The sequence below is a fragment of the Eublepharis macularius genome, chromosome 2 (genome assembly GCF_028583425.1).
Source record: "Eublepharis macularius isolate TG4126 chromosome 2, MPM_Emac_v1.0, whole genome shotgun sequence".
NCBI lineage: Eukaryota > Metazoa > Chordata > Lepidosauria > Squamata > Eublepharidae > Eublepharis > Eublepharis macularius.
The window spans coordinates 128,343,071-128,364,200 of NC_072791.1; the positions used below are offsets into that span (position 1 = coordinate 128,343,071).

Genomic DNA, 21,130 nt, shown 5'->3' on the forward strand with positions numbered 1-21,130 from the left:
AGTTTAATGATATAGGAAAGCCAACTGGAGGCTCAAGGCTTCTTAAGTGCATGCCTATATCTGAATCAGAAAGCAACTAACAAAGAAGCTCTCCTTGAAAAATGAAAAATGTGGCCTGACCACAGTCATCCAGAACAGCAAGTTGATCAGCTGTATAAATAGGTTTGATTGCTGAACTTGGCTTTTTTTTTTGCAGACTTAACCCAAAAACTAAACAGCTTGAACACTAAGCTTCAGGGAAAGAGCAAAGCCATTTCTGAGATGATTATTTCTATGAACACCATTATATGCAATTGAATATACGATAGTCACACTTTAAGAATTCACTTGTTCATTTTCTGACAGTGAAGCGGGTGGTTGGAGCTGGCAAATTTGACAACAGAGTATTTGTGGGCCACCTCATAGTCGTAGAAGGACAATTCAACGTCTGTTTCAAGCAATTCTTTGAAAGTGAACCAGTGGTAACATTTTTTGATAATCTGTCCAGCCTTGCTGATATAAAAGAAGTGACAATGCAAATCAGGAAAATATCCCCCAGCAGAAAAAATGGAAATGGAGCTAACACACAACTCAAAAATGATACACTATTAAAAACTCATTTGAATGATGAGAATTTTTGGAACCCTACGGATCCTAAAAAGTACCCTTTGCTAGAACTCATCCAGGGGGGCTACAACCTCATCCAGCTGCACTGCAGGCTCAATCATATTCAGGCTTTTGCAACATTTTTAAATTGCCTCAATAGGCTTTAAAATAGCGTCCAGCAGTTTGACTAGGAGGTACCATCAAGAGACGTTTGGCCCTCAGTTTCCTATGAACACAGGCAAGGACTCTCCACCTCAGATAAAGAGACTCTTTTTGAAGAACTGGCCAACACAAAGCTGCCACTATCCAGTGACTGAATTTCCAGGTATTTCAGACCATTTGCTAGAAGTCATACAAATTGACACACTATTCCCATAAACAACAATAACCAATGCTAGTTTTCAAATGAATATTAGAAGTACAGATTGTATACCCTGGAAACTTTGTTGGTCTTTAAAATGCTACTTGAACCTTGCTCTTCTGCTGCAGAACAACATGACTATCCACCTGAAACAGATTATATGTGATTCAAGTCTTTTTCACAAAATCACAGAGTTGGAAGGGATTTTACAGACCGTCTAAGCCCATCCGGTTATAAATAACACATACAATGAGGCCTTTAATTGCACCCCAAGAAATCAGATCTGCGGAAAACCCTCTTTTTCAGGAAGGGGGGGGCAAGTGGCCAACTGAACTAAGATAAAGTTTCAACCATTTGCTTAGCTGTCAAAGTGGGCCAGAAGGACAACTGTTTGTGCAACCCACGTGAAGCTACATACAACTTGTGCACCCCCATACCACTAGAGGGAGGCTTGCTAGAGAGAGGGGTTAAAAACTCTGAAAATCCTTTGTTCGGTGCAGGGTGTTGTGTGTGTAACATCATGCATCCTGGTGTGCGTGGGTGCAAGGGTGCAAGCCATGTCCCACTAGGACCTAGAAGCAAGAGGAATAGAGGGGTGTTTGCCTCTACTGCCTATGCCTTGTTAAATTTTGCTCCTGTCCTAATGAAGGGGATGTGATGCGATGCCTGTAACTCTCAACCTAGCAGAACATTTTTATATTCTTCTTCCTTAGCTCTGCAATAGATTTTGTCTCATGGTATTATTTTCCCTGTGTTTTTGTGCTCCACATACTATCTAGATGTAGTATAATAAAGATCTTTCTCTGTTAAAAAAGGAGACTCTGGGGGGCGTGGCGTCGGCACTGAGAGGAATGGACGCCTGAAGCTGAAGCTCTGCTTCAATTCCACCTCGAAACCCCATTAACCGCTTCGAAAAACGTTCTACACACCTTAGCATGAAGGGTAAGCAAGACTTATCCTCCAAGAAGCATAATAATAAGGCAGTGAAAAGTTTACAAAGCTACTTCCCGGCATCGCAGATTGAAGGTGTAGAGGGGGAGGGGGAAGGAACAAGCACCAACATGGCGGCCGCTGTGGCTGATGCTGAGGCGCGAAAAACGCAAACGATTTCCTACGACCCAGCATTGAAAGCCCTGCTGCAAGAACTTGAACTGAGCTTCTCCGACAAAATTTCCCACTTGATGGAGCCGCTATCTCAACAGTTAAGTGACCTTAAGATAGTTATGGATTCTGCCGTTTTAAAATCAGATCAGGCTCTTAATCAGAACGCCGCTTTGAGAGAGGAGGTTCGCTCCCTGCAATCAGAAAATGATCATATCCAAAATAAGATCCTGGACATGGAAATCCAAATGCGGGGCTCTAATTTGAAATTTAGGGGGATAGAGGAGAATACTGCCATGGATACGGACCTCTCTAACTTTTTGGAGGGATGGCTGGCGGCAGAGCTGCAACTGAAGGAAATCCCTGCAATGCTTGTAACCAAAGCCTATAGAGTGGGTCCCAGAAATCCGGACAAGAGAAAGGGTCCTAGGGATGTTGTGGCCGTCTTTGCAGACTGGAGAATAAGGAAGATAACGCTTGAGACGGCAAGGGCGCGAAAATTCCTATCCTACAATGGAGGGCGGATTAGCATCTTCACAGACCTGCCAACGGAGATCCTAGAGCGGAGAAGACAGTTCAAGCCCATAACTGAAGAGGTTAGAAATGCCCGAATAGAGTACGGTTGGACCCGCTATTCAATGCTGCAACTCAAGGTGAACGGCAAGCAACAGTTGGTCTCCACTCCCAAGGGCAGCCTTCGCCTCCTTCGTGATCTAGGCATAGAGGTCGCCATGGAGACAGAAACCAGCACTCAAAAGAGAAAGCGGAGCCTGCCAATGTCTCCTCAGAAAAATAGTAAAATACCCGTTCAGGACACCTGACTTTCGAATATAAGATATGTGGCTAAATATGTTGTGTTAGAACGTCCCTATCTTGTTGTGCTTACTAGCAGATGGGGGTGGTTGAGGTGGGATTGAAAGGGTTGCTTCCCTATTTGCCCTTTCCACAGACAGTCCTCCTTACTGTTTAACTGCAGCAGCCTCGTTGCAGGAACCACTCACGAGGATGCTGAGGACTGTTTAGCACGTTAATTGTTCTCAATATACTGAAGAAACTTATTACTTGACTTAGTGCAAACCTGTTGCATTTGTATATATATAGATTTTTCCTTTAAGAACCTTCAGGAAGATAAATAGTATAGTAAAGTGCTGTGTGCTTGTTGTATATAGTTGGCATTGACAGTTAAGGCAAGTTAGTGTTTTAGTATTAGAGGTAAATTCATTAGGTTAGTTGGCTCTTACTTAGGATAATAAAAGAGAGAATCTTAATTAATTTCTAATCAATTGAATAATTTATTGAATACTCAGGATTAATTGAAGTTCAGTGCATTACTAGTCAGGGAGAGATAACATAGCAGCTTATTTGTGTAACACAGTTCTAAGTTTTGCTCACTGACAGTCTGTTTGATTGCCAACACGCTCAAAGAGACAAAGGGGTTTGATTAAATATAAATTATTACCATAACAACTTGATTTTCACCCACTGTACTCTGTATTGAATGTATGATATATGCTACGATTCTTATTTTTTTAACCATGAATTCATTATATGATTGCTTTTAAAGTAATGAATTTCTGATTGATTAGTAATAGACAGTGATCTTCTTATCTGAATTTTAGTGCACCTATATATCAGCTTTTTAATTGGTGCATAGGGCATTTTTAACCGCCCTACTCCAATCTTCCATAGAATATTGGGCCAGAAGTTCCAACACACCCGCTAGAGGTCTAGACGTACACGATCCCTGATCAAAAATATTAGACATCTCCCCAAGGGTTATCCTTGCTAATCTGAATTTTTCCTTTTCAAGATGGCATCATAACCAGGTTTTCACATTGTTTCTCAGAATGTGAGGGGGCTAAATAATTTAGTGAAGAGAAAAAGAGTTCTGTCAAACCTAGCAAAGCTTAATGTAGATATAGTCCTGCTACAGGAAACTCACCTGCATGCAAATTTTGAGGCGGAGCTTAAGGCCTCGTGGATACAAATACAATATCATGCAAAGGGTTCTTCAAAGTCCCGAGGGGTGGCCATCCTGTTGACCAAAAAGACTCAATTTGTGCATAAAGCCACTCTAAAAGATCCCAGGGGCTGGTTCTTGTTTATAAAGGGCCAATTAAATGGGCAATTACTCACACTAGCTACAATCTATGCGCCTAATGCACAGCAATTAGACTTCACTGAAGAGGTTCTGCAAAAGTTGAAGAACTTCCAAGAGGGACCAGTAGTAGTGGGAGGAGACTTTAATTATGTAGCAAACTACAGCTTAGACAAATCCTCATTTGCCCACAATAAATTTATTTATTTATTTATTTTTTCAATTTATATACCGCCCATCCCCAGGGGCTCTGGGCGGTGAACAGTTAAAATCGATAAAAACAAAAACTAAGATCAATATACAAATAATAAAAAAATTAACAAGGTGCAACTTCTAAAACGCTAAGAACTCCCAAAAGTCCCAACTAGGATACAAAACTGCTCGCGCTATTCAGTCAATTCCATTTAGTAGATATATGGAGGGAAATGAACAAGCTGGTCAAAGATTACACATACTACTCGGCCCGCCGCGACATCTACACCAGGATTGATTACATCCTGGTGTCACCAGACTTGACTGATAGAGTACAACTCTCAAGTATAGGGAACATAGACTACTCGGACCATGCGTGGGTAGACTGTAAGTTATCCCTGGAAAAAACGCATGAAAAAAAGAGGCATTGGACATTCAACAAAAACCTAATATTAAATGAAGACAATGTATTAAAAATTGAACAGTATATCACTCAATATCTTACAGACAACCAGACAGGCATGATATTGCCCCAAATAGTGTGGGATGCTCTTAAGGCTGTACTAAGGGGACAATTGATAGCTCAGTCTGCTGCCCTAAATAAAAAGAAAAGGCTTCAAAAACAACTTATAATGGATAAAATCCACCAACTGGAACGTCTGCACAAAGAAAGAGGTAGCAAAAAAATCTATAAACAACTGTTAAACGAACGTAAAGCCTTGGAGTCTCTCAAGACTCACCAAATTCAAAAAAACCTCTTGTATCTGAAACAGAAACATTGGAATCATTCCCCTAGGACGCTACGCTGTATATCCTGGAAAGTTAAGGAGAAAAAGATCAATAGATATATCAGGCTCATAAAAGATGCCAAAGGACAGGTATTCTATGAGGCACTGAATAGTCTGACATTCAGTAGACATTATAATGTACAGACCATGTTCCTCTCATTGGACGTAGAAAAAGCCTTTGACACCCTAGAGATCCCATACCTGCAAGCGCTTTTCTCCCAAATGAATTTTGGTTCTAAATTCTTACAAATAATTAAAGCAATATATGAGAGCCCCCGTGCAAGAATTCAACTAAATGATATAGCGTCCAACTCCTTCACTCTCCACCGAGGCACGCGCCAAGGCTGTCCCCTATCCCCTATCCTTTTCGCTCTGGCTATACAGCCTCTGGCAGAGGTGATAAGGACTGATAGGAGAATTCAGGGCATCGAAATTAATAACCGCAGCTTTAAACTATGTTTATTTGCTGACGACATCTTACTATTTATCACAAGGCCACTTGATTCTCTAAAGTTTCTGAATGATGAACTTTCTCAATTTGGGCAAATATCTGGCTTGAAAATAAATCAAAGCAAGTCCACCATTCTGTCTGTAAATCTACCCGAGGCAACATGTAGTAGCATAAAACGGCAATTTGAATTCCAGTGGGTCAAAACACATCTTCATTATTTGGGTATAAATATTCCATCTAATCTGGCTCAGCTACTCCAAGTGAATCATGTCCAAAAGATGAAAGAAATTAAACACCTCTTGCTCAAGTGGAGCAAGCAAAATCTGGCGTGGTATGAAAGATACCACTGGATAAAATCCTTTGTCCTCCCGAAATTGATCTTCTTATTCCGAACGATTCCAATTAACGTCCCTAGCAAAATTGTCAGCCAGTGGCAGACGACCTTTAACCGCTTCTTATGGCAGAACAAGCGGCCCAGGATAGCCTTTAAGGTCCTGTGTGCCCCTAGGGCGGCAGGAGGCTTTAATTATCCAGACATAGGGCTCTATTACGACGCAGCCAGGCTGTCGGATGTCCTTCAAATCCTACATCCTACCGGGCTCTCTGATTGGATTGACATATTGCGTATCTTTTCTCAGCCAAAAACACTGAGGGAAACGTTTTGGTCCACGCCAAGCCTACGTCCTCCCTCAGTACACCACACCATATTCCTTAAGGCACGTTTAAAACTTTGGGACAGATACAAGAAGGTCCTCCTCCCAGTTATATCCCGCTTTTCAGTACTCACGTCTCATAAGGGCATGCCCCACCAGCATAATATAACAGCGCTACGCTCTTGGGATGAATTAAGAGATTTAAGGTTGCTAGACGTAGCTACTAAGGATGGTATCATAAGCAGGGTGGAACTGAACAATAAAGTGGGCAGGGAAATCCCTTGGTTCTTCTATCTCCAACTGGGATATCTCCTGAATGCACTGGATATAAAAAGCATAATGGCCAAACCAATAACTAAACTTGAAACTCTTCTAGACTCCCAATCACTTATCCGTAAAGGCCTCCTGTCAAAATTCTATCACATACTGATTGATGCCAAAAAACCAAACAATGAGGCACTGCTGAACAAGTGGCAACATGATTGCGGGACAGAAATCTCACAGGAAGATAGAGAGCAAGCTTGGGCATCTGCATTGATTAATTCCCCTGTCACCAGTGTGAGACTCCAAACCTACAAGCTTATCCACAGATGGTACCTCACTCCACAAAAGCTAGCGAAAATATATCCTAGCAGGTCTTCCCTTTGCTGGAAAAAGTGCGGAGGGCAAGGTACTTTCCTGCATTGCTGGTGGGAGTGTACCTATATAGCTGACTTCTGGCAGACGATTCTCCATGAAATTTCTCATATCACAACTTATGAGATACCCTTACGCCCGGAACTTGTTTTCCTGGATCTTTGGAAAGATTTGGCAATTCCCCAACTAAGGAAAAATTTGATCAGAACTCTCTTGATATCTGCAAAAACTGCAATTGCACTTAGGTGGAAATTGCACTTTCCGCCCAATCTTGATATATGGTACAGAATGGTGTGGGACCACCTTATGATGGAAAAGATAGCAGACAGAATCAGATTGTTGCAGAACCCCTCTAAAACTACACAGTTTTACGCAAAATGGTATCCTTTTTTGGACTTTCTATCCCAGAATTCATGTCTGGTCTCTACACGGTTATAAACCCTGAGATTTGAATTATAGGCTTGTTATGTAATATATTGGATTTACTTGTTTATCATTCTCCCTACAAAGCTACTGCCTACCTTGTACTGTATTTGAACGTCGTTAAAGGTGTACACCTCTTATCTAATTGTGTGTAAACTGCTGTTATTACTCTCTTGGCTTAGCATAATTATGTATAGCACCATGTTATGTTTATGCAGTTACTGTTGCTCTTGTTATATGTTATATGTTAAAAAAAATTAATTAAAAAAAAGGAGACTCTGTTAAAGTTCCTCAGTACTCTGCATGTGCTCAGAGGCTAGCCAGGGCCAAACTGCTGGTGAAAGTGAAGTCTGAAATCAGTTTGGCAGTGGCAAAACTGATGGACAGCTGCTGGCCCCCTCACTTGCATGTAAGTAGGCTGGGGTGCCCACTAACATGCAAGCACACAATTCCCCTAGGGCTGTAACACGCTCCTGTATAGCACTGCTCTGTCTAGAAGTTATTAAGCAATGGTTCTTCCTGTTTCTAGTACAAAATCTTTTCCAATCAAGAGATTGATTTGATCGGGGCATTTTGAGCTTTGTCCCTATAGAATCAGGTCCCCTCTGATATCTGTCACGTAGATCATATACAGAAAAAAAAACATGTTAGCTACACTTGCTTTTAAAGAGAAGTTGATTTTTTTCTCACTGTGTTGTTTTCAGAACATGAGAAATCACAGGCCTCTATGGGGCACACACAACTTGCTGTGCACAGTTTGAATACAGGCTGTCTGGCACATGGCTAGGACTAGTGAGAGAGAATGGGCAGGCTTTGAGGTCTGCAAAAAATATAAATCAAGATGGGGGTCCCCAAACTGCTTAAGTCTGAGAACTGCTGCTTTGGGTATATTACTGTTAAAATAAGAGCCCAGGACTAAAGCTAAAATATTAGAAGTGAGGTACTTTGGCTCATTTGGTTTTGGAATGCGCTCTATTTAATGAGGATAAAGGTGAATAACTCCATTGTTAAAGAAGGAGTCTACAAGTAATAGCTAAAAGTTATCTTTTCTTCTGTGTGGTGTTGACCTGAATATTACCAAGTCCATGGTTTCTTATCTTTAATCTTCAGCATAAGATTAAAATTAGAAAATTTTCACCAGAATAATAAAGGCAATATATTCCCAAGCTAAAACAAAAATAATTGTAAATGGCAAAACATCAGAAGAAATAAAATTATCTAGAGGAACGAGGCAAGGATGTCCCCTTTCACCCCTATTGTTCGTAATTGCACCGGAGCCTTTTGCCGCAAACATAAGAAAACACAACAAAATCCACGGTATAAACCTAGGGCCCACTACATATAAATTGAGCATGTTTGCAGGTGACATGTTGCTTTATTTATCACAACCTGAAGAATCCCTCCTTTCGCTACAAAAAATGCTAGACAACTTTGCCCAAATCTTAGGCTTAACAATTAACGCTTCTAAATCCTCAATTTTGCCAATTAAGGTCTCTACACATACTAAAGAAACATTGCAAAGCAAATTTAAGTACCAATGGGCTACAAAATTCATTCCATATTTAGGTATAAATATTCCCTCGCAATCTAAATTTATTTTAAAATATAACCATTTTCAAAAATTTAATGAAATCAAATCAGACATACTCAATTGGAACAAACAACAATTCACATGGTTTGACAGACTCCATATAATTAAAGCTTTTATTTTACCCAAAATTATCTACTTATTCCGAGCTATCCCACTATTGCTACCATCGGTTAAAATAAAGCAATGGCAAACGACATTAAATAACTTCTTATGGAACTATAAGCGTCCGAGAACAGTGTTTTGGATCTTAAAACAGAAAATAAACCAAGGAGGTTTCAAATATCCAGATTTAAACATTTATGCCCACGCTATACGCCTTACAAATGCTCTTCAACTACTTGTGAAAGGCACTCAGCCTGACTGGATCAAAATCTCACACTTATCAATTGCTCCCATGTCATTTCAAGAACTACTATGGAGTCAAAAACTTAACCCTTTGCCAAGTATATATCTATCAGAAATTGTGAAAGTATGGCGCAAATATAAAACAAAAACTCTTCCAAAATTATCACGTTATTCTTCTTTCTTAATGCAGGATTGGTTTCAGCCAGGGGAAGACCCCTCAATAAATAATTATTGGAAAAAATTGAATATCATAACTCTATCAGACATATCTTCTGCTAAGAGACTGCTGACAAAAGGTGAATTGGAAGAAAAAACCAATTCCACAATACCATGGTTTCAATATTTCCAATTATCGCATATGGCTACTAAAATAAAATTAGCTGAAATTTTCTGTAAACCCAAAACTGATCTTGAAAATATTCTAAGTCAGGCATCCGACATTAAGCGGAAAGGTCTTATAGCTAAGTTATATAACATTATACTACTCACAGAGAAACCCAAAGTTGCATCTTATCAATCAAAATGGCAGCAAGACTGCAATGATCAACTCTCAACAGAACACTGGGACCAAATCTGGTCCTCTAAACTAATCAACACAACAGACATCAATAAGAAACTTCTATCACACAAAATCGTAACAAGATGGTACTACACACCAAAGCAACTCTCTGCAATAATACCAAATTACTCTCCTCTTTGTTGGAGGAAATATGGCCAAATTGGCACTTATGCCCATTGTTGGTGGCTATGCCCCGTCATTTACAAATTTTGGGAAAATATACCACAACAAATTTTTATAATAACAAACATTAAGATTCCCCTTTCCCCACAGCTAATCTTTCTAGATTTATGGCAATCCATTGACACTCCTCCATCTAAACGTGATTTAATTTCAACACTTCTCATAGCTGCAAAAAATATAATAGCTTTAAACTGGAACAAACCGACTCAACCATCAATTAACCTATGGTTTTTGAAAATCTGGGACTATTTTATCATTGAAAAAATAACAAACAACCTACAATATTTGGATTCATCTATCAAAAGCTCACTATTTTATGGAAAATGGCTACCCTTCTATGAGTTTATCACAGAGAAAGAATTACAGGCCCCCAGTCAACTGTATCAATCCATTTCTGACACTTAACTAGACCTTTTGCTAAACAAAGGAAGATCACATTGAAAATTTTATTCAACATTGATATATTTGGTTTTATTGACTTATACTCCAGTGTCAAAAAAAGAAGCTAACTTTCTAAAGGTTTATAGCACACACCTTCTTACACACTATTTCTCCAATTCAAGGCGTATATTTACATAGTCATATTTACAGCTACTTAAGTATACAAATTGTATTTTTGGTGTTGTTGTTACCTTTCTCTTCTTAGTTTATTCGACTATATCTATTTTTGATCCTGACACAATTGTTCTTTTCCCATCTTCCTTGTAAACTTGCAAATTTTCAAATAAAAGTTAAAAAAAATAGAATTTTTATAGTTTTTTTATTTTTGTTTTTTGTGTTTTAATCAGTATGGTTAGGCTTGAGGCTATGGTCAATAAAGTCATTATGTTAAAGGAAAGGAAAAGGAAGGTTTAGAAAACATTTTCTTCCTACACACCTTTTCTTATCAATAACAAATAAAATTGTAAAAAAATAAAAAAATTCAAATGTATTTTTGGAAAAAAATAACAAATAAAGTCACAGATTACTGGTTCAGTGAAGAATATGCAGGAGAGAGACAGTCTGCAGAACACATTTTAGAACTGAATGATTGCAACACATTGGAGAGCTGGGTAATCTAAGAATTACCTCATGAACAGCCAGACAGGAAAACTAATCATACTGAAAAGGAGGGTGAGAGCCGGGCTAGGGGGTCCCTGGCTCGCTCTGGTCGGTGGTCGGGGCCCACCCCTCACTAGGAGCAGGAGGCGCAGAGGATGAAGGGTTCCAGGCGCAGAGATGGAGGAGGCTTCACCTTACTCTCTACTTAATATTTGCTTGAATTATCTGACTACTGACTTAGAGAAGTTTTGTACTGAAAGGCATGGTGGGACATTGTGCTTAAAAGAGCCTGGAATATTTCCCCAAGAGGTGGCTGACCGATTGCTGTGGACAATGGCATTTAATGGACTGTTGAATGAGGCAACTGTGGGCATTTTTCGAGGCAACCAGATGCGCTTGAAAAGAGCTTGTATCTGCAGAGCAAAAATATCTGCGGCGGCTTTTCGGAAAGCATTTTGCCACCATAAGCTGGTGGAACTTGATGCTACAGGAGTGAATGCAGACATTACCATCACAGACATCATCAGCAGACTTGGCAGCAATAAATGGAAGATTTGTATTCACTTACCATGAAGCTTCCTTTCTCGGTGGTCTAGAAGTGGGGCAGTCCTTACTTTTGGGATATAGCTCCTCCTCTCCGAAGGCAGGGTCAGTCAGCTGATTTTGATCCTGGAGGGGAAGGGCTTGTCCCTGGAATCACCAGTCTGTTCCCAAGCCCTGACCCCCCATCATAATACCAGAAGGGAAAATAATAAGTCCCCTCAATTTTTTTTTAAATAGAAAGATCCCTCCCTTGAATCCACTGGGAGGAAGACTATCGTCCTAACTCTTCATCCAATCCTAGAAGCTGCCCTGCAAGAAAGTCGGGTGGGCAGGACTGCCCCACTCCTGGACCACCGAGAAAGGAAGCTTTACGGTAAGTGAATACAAATCTTCCATTCTCCGGTGGTCCTAGGAGTGGGGCAGTCCTTACTTTTGGGACATACAAGAGCAGTGTACCCCAGGGTGGGTAGTCCGGCTTCCAGGCCTAGAGGGTGTGTATTAGTACCTTCCTGCTAAATGTTGTCTCTGGGGAAGCCAACTTATCTTAGACAATTATTGGGAAGACCACCTTATCAATCATTTCTAACGACTAAAGGATTTATAGGTTGCCTGTGTCAGTTTCCCTTAGTGAGTGCGCCCTGACATCTATGGGCATTTCCAGACCTCTGGCTTGACATGCCAGAATTATGTACCCTCTGCTTTACCTACTTAGCCAAGAAAAGGACACTCTGGGTCCCAAGAAGGGCCTCCTGCAAACACACAACTAGTGTCCCAGACTTCTGAAACACTGTTTAGTCCTGCCCAAGTGGAATCTCACATCTCTACATGTATCAAGGTAGTGAGATTTATTTATTCATTTTCTTCCTGTGCTTTGAATTAGATTAAAAGGAGGGAAGTATTATCTCTCCTGTCCTATGAAAACATGAAGTTCACCTTTGGAAGAAAGTTGTTTTTGTTCATAATTTGCTCTACCATCTTGGAGGAAAGGGCATGGCTCTCTATCTACTGCTAGTGCCTGCCATTCTGACACTTGTCTAGCTGATTTTATTCTCATCTGAAAGATGGTTTAAAGGTCAGTTCCTTTAGGGGACATGAGGTCATAGGCTCAAGGCATGTTTTGTATAATGCTCTCAATACCAGATTAAGATTTCATGTGGGAAAAACCAGCGAATCCTTGGAAGATTCTACAATGAGGTACCCTTTTACAATCCACTGCCATGAAGGTGATATATAAGGGAACGTCCCTTCCTAGAACCCCTAATTGGTCACTACCTGTTGTCTAAGGGTGTTGGTATTAAGACTTTTCTTCAACCCCTCTTGAAGAAAGGATAGCAACTCCCTAATTAGCCCCAAAAGATTACATGACTCTATCCATGCACTCTTCTGGGAACTTGACAGGAATTCTGTGGAACTCTTCCTGGAGATTAGCATAGTACCAATCATGCCTTCTGTTTAGTCCAACCCTATTAGCTGTTTGTGTTCGACCTCCACACTGTGAGGCTTGTCAGAGCTGGTTAGGGGTGTCCTATTGATCCCTGCATCAATGGGCCCTCCTGCAGTGGAGGTGGCAGGGATCCATGCTTGAAAGATTCTTCAGGTTTTGAGACCATGTCTTTCTGGACCTGAAGGTTGCTATTAGCATCACTTCTGTGCTTTACTGTGTGATCTTCTGAACAACTCTGTGCAATAGCTGTACTGTGGAAGGCATACAGGACGTGAGAAGGCAGCTTGCTGCTCACATCATCTATCCCTATGGTTTGAGGGTTTCTTCTCCTTGCGCCTTGTTGAAAACTGTGGTAGACCAGTTGGGGAAATCTCTCTAGACAGCATCCATTCTGCTTGGTTTATCACTCTCTGGCTTAGCCAGTCTGCCTCAGAGTTGCCCTCTGTATAAACATATAGTGACCTGTGGGAAGATTCTGAGATTCCACCATACCGTGTCTGATGGCTCCGAGTTCCAAAGGGTTTACCCTATTGAACATTTGTCCTTCAGCCAGATGCCCTATGCCATTCTTCCTTGGGTGTGGGATCTCCATCCCCAAAGACATGTCCATAGTCATCACTGTTCTCTCTGGTTCCTTGAGTGGGACACCAACGTGGGACTGAATGAGGTACAGCCACTGGTTGTTTTCCTGTTTGAGGATCTCTGGCAATTCAACTATCTTGGACCTCTTGTGATCTAACACCCCATGATATGGCAACAGGCATTTCTGAAGTGTGCAGATCAAGATGTCGTTTGGATACGGGAAAGGAGCCACTCTCCGTGGCCTAGCCATGCTATCATTGATACTAAGATTCTGAAGAACACCATAGGTGGCGTTTTCAGCTCACAGGAAAGGCCCAATGTTCGAAGTGCCTCTATGAGAGATTGATGGAAGCCAGACAATCTCCCTTCTGAATGGCAGTCATGACAAATTTTACCCTTTCCATTCCCACCTTCTTGTTCCTAGGCATCTATTTTATTTGACCAAATTCCTTTGGATCTAGGGAAAAAAGGACCAGGTGGCACAGAATTGAATTCCACTGATCATAGTATCCGCCTGTTTCTTATTATTAGCTGCCAAGGGTTTGTCAAATATTGTAAGCATCCCCTAAACACCATCGTGCCCGTTGCCTTGGTGTAGACACATTGAGTTCCCTTCTTTGGCCCTTTAGTATTCTGTCCGAGGCCCGGCACAGCGGCTTCGGACTGCGGCCGCCCCCACCCCTCCCCCGACGGAGACCCCCGGCCCCACTCACCCAGCAGCAGGGACCGGGGGTGAGCTGAGGGCCGCAGCAGCGGCAGGGGACCGGCGCGCCCCCACAGGCCCACCAGTCGCCGTCACACCACCGCCGGGAACTTCAGGCGGCAGGGCAACCAGCAGCGGGGGAAGACACTGAAGAACGTGGCCGGCGGCGCAACCGCGGCTGGAAGGCCCTGCCAAGCGGGGAGGCCACGGCGAGCCAGGCGGGGCTGCGCTCATACGCCAGACGCCAGCGCAGGCACACCAGGCCGGCTGGGGTGGCGGCCAGAGGCAACAGGTCGGGGGAAGGGGAAGGGCCCTCTGAGGTAGGAGGGCCACCCAGAGAACGGCTGGGCCAGCCAGGCAGGGATGAGAGAGGCTGGGAGAGGTGCTCGCCCTGGGGAAGGAGGGCTACAGGCCAGCCAGGAAAGAGGAGGGCAGAGCGCCCCCACAAGCAACTCCCCAATGGGCTAGGGGGAGGTGGGCCCAGTGGACGTGGCCACGAGTAGCCCAGGTGGTGGGACTGACACTGGGTGGAGGTACTTGGGAGAGGGGGTGGAGTTGAAGCAGGGAAGGGATTTAAGGAGGCTCTGGAGGCGGGCCGAGGAGGAGGTTGCCAGTTTGGTTACGGCTGACACGGCTGAAGGAGGCCAGTCTGCCCTGAAGGCTAAGGTGCAGCTGGCCGGGGTGGAGCAACGTGCTGACCAGCCTGGTTCAGACAAGGGCCGCCCTGGGGTCTGAGGCCGGCTGGGAAGGAGCCTCCGCCTGCTAGGGGGGGACCGCCCGACGCTCCGAAGTTCCCAGAACGGACCCGCCGGGGCCGCCCCGCCCAGATCCGTCGCCACCACCACCAGGGGGCGCTCCACAGCACAACATATTCTGATCGGATTTGTTGAGGGAGAAGGTACTACCCTCCTCTCAATGTCTGGTCTGCTTTCCTTTATTTAGAGTTTCTCTAGACAGGTTCATATCTTTGAAAGAAACCACAGTTACTTTGGCTTTGGGGCAAATGGTCTACGTTCCAATTTCTAAGCTAAGTGTTGTGCCTGGTTGCCTGAAAACCATGGTCCTTGTTGACCACAGCATAGCATATTGCTGGGGCTATCTTCTTAGTTTTGCTCTTTGGCAGGGGTTTACTGCTCACTGCAACCAGGTCTGAGACCCGAGAGAATGTGACTCTAGGAAGGAGTGGAGCTGTCACCAATGCTCTGAAGGATGTAGCGGAAAAATCCAATTTTCTGCACACAGCCAGTTCAAACCACCTGAGGCTAGAATCCTAGATAGTCCGTCCTTGTCAACGGGCAGCACAGGATTAGATGGCAGGCTGGTTACCAGATCATCCACCAATGGCAGCTTGATCCTCTCAGTAACCCCTGGAACTAATGTATAAGACTGGGGGGGGGGGAATAAGAGTAGTTAGTTTTGCCAAAGTGTCCCTCTTAAACTTCTAAACAGGCTACCACAGACCCATCAGGGAAACCCTGATGGGATTATTCCTGATTCTAGGGAGGATTCTCTCCAACCCCTTAGTCCTTAAGGGAGAAGACTCCAGGATCCTCATCACCATAGGGAGCTTTCTAGGATACGGCTCCTGAGGAAGTCCTGCTAGGGAATTTTCCCTTCTTTTAACAGCTCCCCTTTCTTCTTGGCTGAGGGAGAAAACTGATAGATCAGGGGCCTTGGTTGAAGGCTTAACCAAGATCTGTACTCTTAATGGCCCTTGCCTCCTCTTTAATCTGGGAAGGAGGCACCCCTTTACCTATCCGGAGTCAGACTCCCATACTGGAATGCCTCTCTTGCCCATCTGAGAGTCTAGCCGCTAGACTATTTATTAGTGTGCCTTCAGGACCTCTTTGAATTCCTTATTTCATCCTGGGCCATGCCAGTTCATTTGTTAAATAGTAACTATGGCTGCGACTATGTAAATAGGGGGCATGTAATTTCTTTCCCCTTAGTGGTGGAAAATGTCATCCAGTCATAGTTGCCTCTGCAACACTGGTCTTTTGGAGGTCTCCCATCCAATTGCTAACCAAGGCCAACCCTGCTGAGGTACTGAGATCTGATGAGATCTGGCTTGCCTGGACTGTGATATCACAGTCAGGGACTGGAATAAGGTCAGAATCATCATTATTCCCCCAGAACTGCTAGGTAATTGAGACTTCGACCCAAGGTCAGCCACCGAGTTCAAGAAATTATGGGACTCAAACCAGCAGGGTAATGATTCATGTCCCAGCACTTAACCACAACATTACAGCAACTCATTTCAGGCATCCTTGCTTGGTGGATGCAAACCCCAGACCTTCTCCCTTTCACTAGTCTCTTGAAACACCCGGGTGTAGGCCCAGGCCTGGGAATTGGGCAAGTTTAGACCGCAGGCTTGCACTCTCTGAGGCCTGGAAGGAGGCTAGGCCTGCCTTTGCTGACCTACCATCAGCAGAACCTACCATCCAGGCATTCTTGCCTGACGGGTCCAGGCCCTTGGGCTTTTTCTATTTCACTGGCCTATTGAGAGGTCTAGAAGAGGCTGAGGCCTGGGAGTTTGGAAAGTCTAGGCTACAGGCTTGCACTTTTAGGGGCCTGGGATATGGCTAGGCCTGCCTTTCCTGACATTCTGCCATCTAGGCCCCTGGGCATTTCTCTTTCACTGGCCTGTTGAGAGGCCCAGAAGGGGGCTGAGGCCTGGGAGTTTGGAAAATCTAGGCCACAGGCATATGATCTTTGAGGCCTGGGAGGTAGCTAGGCCTGCCTTTGCTGAATTCTGCCATCCAGGCCCTTGGACGTTTCTCTTTCACTGGCCTGTTGAGAGGCCTAGAAGGGGCTGAGGCCTGTGAGTTTGGAAGGTCTAGGCTGCAGGCTTACACTCTTTGAGGCCTGTGAGGTGGCTAGGCCTGCCTTTGCTGACATTTTGCCAACAGAAATTTTCCCTCCAAAAGGAGAAATGAAAGTGAAAGCGTACCTCACAAGTTCCGGCTGAAAGGAAAGAGAAATAAAGGAGGGCTCCTTTTTATTTAGCGCAAGCTGGCTCTGAGGCTTCTGCTACTCTTGTCTCCTCCCTCCTTCCTTTCGCTGCCCCCATTACTCGCAGGATCAGTCTTACCGCAGTTCAGTCGGGGCTGCCGGGGTTGGAGCAGGTCCTCTGTTGCCGCTGGAGGCTGTTCCTTCCAAGCCTGAGGGAGTTCCCGATAATATCGGTCTCTACAACAGGCTACCACAGACTCAAACACCACACCCTCTGGCCTTCGGGGGGGGGGTCCTTCCAACCCGAAGGTGAGGAACCTCGGTGGAGTTTTGCGGTTGTGGCCGTAGAACTTAGGAGGAACCTAGGGCCATCGGCTCTAATGCTCGCTGTCGCTCTGAGCGAAATGGGGGTGTGGTAGGCAGTAGGGCCTTTCCTTTCCCCTGCGAGCTCCTCACTGCCTGTGGCCTTGGCCTCCCTGAGTACTGGGATTACAGGCGTGCGTCACCACACCCGGCTCATCTCTGGCAGTTTCTTCTTCACCAGGATCACTGCGCTCTGCAGAAAGTTGCTGAAGATGTCCTGCTCAGATGGCAGGGCCAGAAAGACTGGTGATTCCAGGGACAAGCCCCTCCCTCCAGGATCAAAATCAGCGGACTGACCCTGCCTTTGGAGAGGAGGAGCTATATCCCAAAAGTAAGGACTGCCCCACTCCTAGGACCACCGGAGAATGGATCCAGCAAAACCTCCAGTGCCTTGTACTGAACTCATTAACTCTTTCACTGGAAGATCCCTATGAAAGGTGCTTCAGTCAGTTGACTGGTCTTCTTGCTTTGAGCATTACCAATGTTCTCTTTTACAATGAAGATCTAGCCAACATGGCTTCGCTTCCAAAATTAGAAAGCTTGGGTATATCCAACACCTCAGTCAGTGATATAACTGCACTACTGACCTGCAAGGATCGCCTCAAGTCTCTTACCATGAGCCACCTGAAATGCTTGAAAATGACAACCACTCAGATTTTGGATGTCATACGAGAGTTGAAATATCTGAATCATCTTGACATTTCAGATGATAAGCAGTTCACGTCTGATATTGCACTACACTTGTTAGAACAGAAAGACATCTTATCCAATCTTGTATCATTGGACATTTCAGGCAGGAAGCATGTTACTGATGAAGCTGTAGAAGCATTTGTTCAACAGCAACCATCCATACAGTTTGTGGGGCTGTTAGCGACTGATGCTGGCTGTTCATTATTTCTTACAGGAGAGGGACACTTAAAGGTATCAGGAGAAGCAAATGAACTCAGATTTCTGAAGCTCTGAGGCGTTACAGCAAGCAAGCCTTCTTTGTGAGGGAAACACTCTTTCATCTCTTCAGCCTTACTTACTTATGGAAAAAACCAAGCCAGAAATTCTAAAGCTGGTAGTTATCAGAATGAGAAATCACCCTCTCAATTTGCCAGTGCAATTAGCAGCGAGTGCCTGCGTATTCAACTTGACCAAATAGGAGTTAGCTCTAGGCATGCCTGTTAGGCTCTTGGCAGATGTCACTCACTTGCTCCTTAAAGCCATGGAGCACTTTCCCAACCATCAACAGCTGCAAAAGAACTGCCTGCTTTCATTGTGCAGTGACAGGATACTTCAGGATGTTCCATTTAACAGATTTGAAGCAGCCAAGCTTGTCATGCAGTGGCTGTGTAACCATGAGGATCAGAATATGCAGAGGATGACAGTGGCTATCATCTCCATTCTTGCTGCAAAGCTTTCCACAGAGCAAACAGCTCAACTTGGTGCAGAACTCTTCATTGTTAGGCAGCTACTTCAAATTGTAAAGCAAAAAACAAATCAGAATACAGTGGATACTACTCTCAAGTTTACACTGAGTGCACTTTGGAATCTCACTGATGAGTCTCCATGTCGGCACTTTATTGAAAACCAAGGGCTGGAACTCTTCATGAAAGTCTTAGAGTCTTTTCAAACAGAATCTTCTATCCAACAGAAAGTTCTTGGCCTTCTGAACAACACAGCAGAGGTGAAGGAACTGCATTTGGAACTGATGTGGAAAGACTTCATAGACCACATCAGCAAGCTCTTGCATAGTGTTGAGGTGGAGGTCAGTTACTTCGCTGCTGGGATTATTGCTCACTTGATATCATGAGGAGAACAAGCCTGGACACTGAGTCGGGACCAGAGGACCTCTCTCCTAGAACAGCTGCATACTGCTATTTTGAAATGGCCTACGCCAGAATGTGAAATGGTGGCATATAGGTCATTCAACCCTTTTTCCCCCTTGCTTGACTGCTTCACAACTCCTGGGCTACAGCTATGGGCAGTATGGGCAATTCAGCACATTTGCAGCAAAAACCCTGCCAGGTGCTGTAGCATGTTAATTAAAGAAGGTGGACTGCAACATTTATACAACATCAAGTAAAACAGCCAGACAGATCCAGATGTTCAACTAATTGCTCTCTGTATTTTAGATAGTTTAGAAAAACATATTTTGTGACATGGGTGGCCACCTCCTCGTAGAAAACAGTCAGAAAAATAGCAGAGAATAGGCATATAACATCCTCTAATAATCCCTTGCAAAGTGTCTGTAGTTGGAATGACGTCTGTTCCAGTGATCACCATTAAAGCTTTTGCCAGCATAAAAGCAGATGCAATGCTCAGTTGGCAAACAGTGTCTTTAATGGTCTCTTCAGGTAAGGGTTTTCATGAGGATCTAGGATGCATTCCTAAACTGGTTATATCTGGAGGATCACTGCTGGCTGAGAAAAGTGGAGATTGTACAGTTCAAATGCACACTCCAAATGAAACCTCTAAGAATTTGTGAGTTGAGGTACAGAAAGCTATTTCTGCTTGCATCATCCATAGCTGTGTTTAAATAGATCAGTTCACCAACTCGGTGTTTGAATAGAACTGTTTGTGCTTATAAAGTTGACACTGTTCAGCTTACAACAATGTCATGTGTTCACACATTAAAACACAACAGTTCATGAGTAAGGTGACCAGTGATGTTTTGTTCTTCCAGAAATCTTTTAAAACCCATATAGAGCCTGTAGGGTCATCTCATATTTCCCATCCTTTATCTAAGCAGGAACATCTGAGTTTTGAATCCTTTGTTTCCCCTGATATGCTAAAGGAAAGAATCTGTAGGAAAATATATAGGTTCTTCTCTAGAAGTCCAAGGCATGGGAGGGAAAGGAATTACAGCTGGAAAAGAAAACATTAATGCTATTACCCCTGTTAAAATTTTTAAAATCACACTGAAAAGGTGTATGTGGCAGCTGTTGCAAATGTTGTAAATCACCATAACTGCACAACACACAAATGCCATCAAAAGAATGACCTTTATTCACCAGGAAAGGACAAACTATCATTATTATTGCTGCCCAATGTACCAACCTTAAAACCAGACTATACATCAATATAGCTCATTTTGGATTGCTACAATTTGTATACAAAACCTCCATGTTGAGTTACAGTGAGCAAGGAAGGACAACAACAACAAAAAGGAATTCCTCACTTTTTGAAGGATTAGCCAGTGCAGAAGTATTAAGCACTTCTCTGGAGCAGCTGACTGCTTCGGACTCAACGGGACTGCTGCACGCCCGCTCCAGCGGCTGCCGGGAGCTGCCACCAACCCCTGCCGGGTGGCCATTCACCTCCATATTTCTCCAGCCCCCACAGACTGGCTTTCCTAGCTCAGGGATGGCCCCAGTAGCCTCAGAGATGCATGAAGGGCAGCGGGAGGCAGAAGCAGGCCCCAGGCTGGCAGGGTCGACCAAGGCAGCGCCCAGAGGAGGGCAGTTGGAGTGAGACAAAACTCTTTTTTTTTTAATTTTTTTTATTTTTTTATTACCTACATTAACTAACAATACAGAGGGAAAGAAGGG

At 43.8% G+C, this 21,130-nt stretch overlaps 1 protein-coding gene and 1 pseudogene across 1 annotated transcript in view; one reads left to right on the forward strand and one right to left on the reverse strand.

Moving 5' to 3' along the window:
• PLEKHA7 (pleckstrin homology domain containing A7) overlaps positions 1-21,130 on the reverse strand; it is a 302,716-nt gene that overhangs the window by 252,703 nt on the left and 28,883 nt on the right. The window lies entirely within an intron of this gene.
• Positions 11,170-19,782, forward strand: LOC129323910 (protein zyg-11 homolog B-like; annotated as a pseudogene).